A 2565-nucleotide genomic window follows, 5' to 3' on the forward strand; every position below is an offset into this window, starting at 1 on the left:
GCAAATAACCAATAGTTTGAAAGTGATCACGCCCCGGGGGGCAGTGAAAGTGTATAAGAGGTTGGGTTATGTAAATAAAGCAGAACATTTGTATAAATCATCCTGATTTGTGTGCAGTTTGTTCTGGAAGCTCCCCCGCTAACATCTGTCACTGCTGTCCCCAGGGGTGCTCCCTGTGTCCACAATGATGTCACTGCTGTCACTGGGATGTCACAGCTGTCCCCAGAGGTGGCACCATGTCCCTGTGATGTCACCAGACCCCTGTGATGTCACTGGTCTCCAATGATGTCACCAAAGTCCCTGTGACATAACTGCTGTCCCTGTGATATCTCTGGTGTTTATTGATGTCACTGCTGTCCCCACGAGTGTAACCACGGTCCCCTGTGATGTCACCATTGTCCCCAGTGTGTCAACTATGTCCTATGGGAGGCACCCGTGTCCCTGAGATGTCACTGGTCCCCAATGATTTCATCACTGTCCCTGTGATGTCATCGCTGTTCCAGAGGTGGTCTCTGTGTCCCCAATGATGTCCCAACTGTCCTCAATGATATCACCAATGTCACTGTGATGTCATCAGTGTCACCAATGATGTCACCGATGTCTCCGTTATATCAGGGCTTTCCCTTTGTTGTCACAATTGTTGTCACAATTCCCTTGTGACATCACTGGTCCAGACTGATGTCACCGCTATCCCTGTCACTGCTGTCCCTATGTCACATGTCACCAATGATCCCAGGGATGCCACTAGTCTCTCTGTGATGTCATTGCTGCCCCTGTGATGTCACCACCAGCAGTGCCACCATGTCCCTGTGATGTGACCAACGTTCCTGTGATGTCATCACACCCCTTTTATGTCACCACTGTCCCTGTGAAATCACTGCTGTCCCTCTGTTGTCACTCTGATGTCACTGGTCCCCAGTGAGGTCCCTGCTGTCTCTGTGATGTCACCACTGTCTCCTGTGATGTCACCCATGTCCCCGATGATGTCACTGGAGTCTCTGTGATGTCGCCACTGTCTTTGTGAAGTAATTGATGACCCCAGTGATGTCACCCATGTCCCTGGGATGTCACCACTATCCCCTCTGATGTCACCAGTGACACCGATAATGTCACTGGTGTCTGTGATGTCACCCCTGGCCTTGTGAAGTCATTGTGGTCCCTGTGATGTCACAGATGTCCCCATTGATGTCACTGGTGTCTCTGTGATGTCATCACTGTCCCCAGAAGTGGCACCATGTCCCAGTGATGTCACTGATGTCACTGTAATATCGCTGCTGTCCTTTTGTTGTTATTAGTCCTCTGTGATGTCCCTATTCCCTAGTGATGTAACCTCTGTCCCTGTGATTTCACCACTGTCCCCTGTGACGTCAGCAATTTCCCCAGTGATGTCATTGGTGTCTCTATAATGTCAACCCTTTTTTTGTGAAGACACCGATGTCCCTGCTACATCAGGGTTGTTGCTTTCTTTTCCACATGAGGTCCATGTGAGGTGACTGGTCCCAAATGATGTCACTGGTGTCTCTGTGATGTCACCACTGTCGTTGTGAAGCCCCCGATGTCCCCTGTGATGTCAGTGATCTCTCTGTGACATCACAGCTGTCATTTGTTGTCATCAGTCCCCTGTGATATCACTGGTCCCAGTGATGTCACCGATGTATTTGTGATGGCACCACTGTCCCCCGTGATGCCACCAGTGTCACCAATAATGTCACTGGTGGCTCTATGATGTCACACCTGGCCTTGTGATGTAACTGATGTCCCATGTCATGTCACAAATGTCCCTGTGACATCACGGCTGTCCCTTTGTTGTCCGCAGACCCCTGTGATGTCACTGGTCCTCAGTGGTGTCAGTACTGTCTCTGTGATGTCACCACTGTATCCAGTAGTGGCACCATATCCCCGTGATGTCACCGATGTCCCTATGATGTCACCAGACCCCTTTGATGTCAGCGATGTCCCTGTGACATCACAAAATTCCCTTTCTTGTCACCAGTCCCCTGGGACATCAGTGGTCCCTAATGATATCACCAATGTCTGTGTGATGTCACCAATGTCCCCTGTGATGTCACCAATGTCCCCAGTGATATCACTGATGTCTCTTTGTGTTCATATCCACCCCCTGTGATGTCACCAATGTCCCTGTGACATCACAGTTTCCTCTTTCCTATAAGCAGTCTCCTGTGACGTTCACTGATCTCCAATGATGTCATTGCTTTCCTTGTGATGTCACCACTGTCCCCAGCAGTGCCTCCATGTCCCTATGAGGTCACTCATGTCCCTGTGATGTCACCAGACCCCTGTGATGTCACCGATGGTTTTGTGCCATCACGGCTGTCCCTTATTCTCAACACTCCACTGTGATGTCACTGATCCCCAGTGATGTCACTGACTTTCCTGTGATGTCACCCCTGTCCCCTCTGATGTCACTGATGTCCCTCACATTATCACTGGTGTCACTGTGATGTCACCCCTGTCCTTGTGAAGTCACTGACGTCCCCTGTCATGTCACCAATATCCCTGTGACATCACAGTTTTCTCTTTGTTGTCAACAGTCCCCTGTGACGT

The sequence above is a fragment of the Empidonax traillii genome, unplaced genomic scaffold, assembly GCF_003031625.1.
Source record: "Empidonax traillii isolate 1590-97213 ecotype Southwest subspecies unplaced genomic scaffold, ASM303162v1 scaffold3886:size15173, whole genome shotgun sequence".
Classification (NCBI taxonomy): domain Eukaryota; kingdom Metazoa; phylum Chordata; class Aves; order Passeriformes; family Tyrannidae; genus Empidonax; species Empidonax traillii.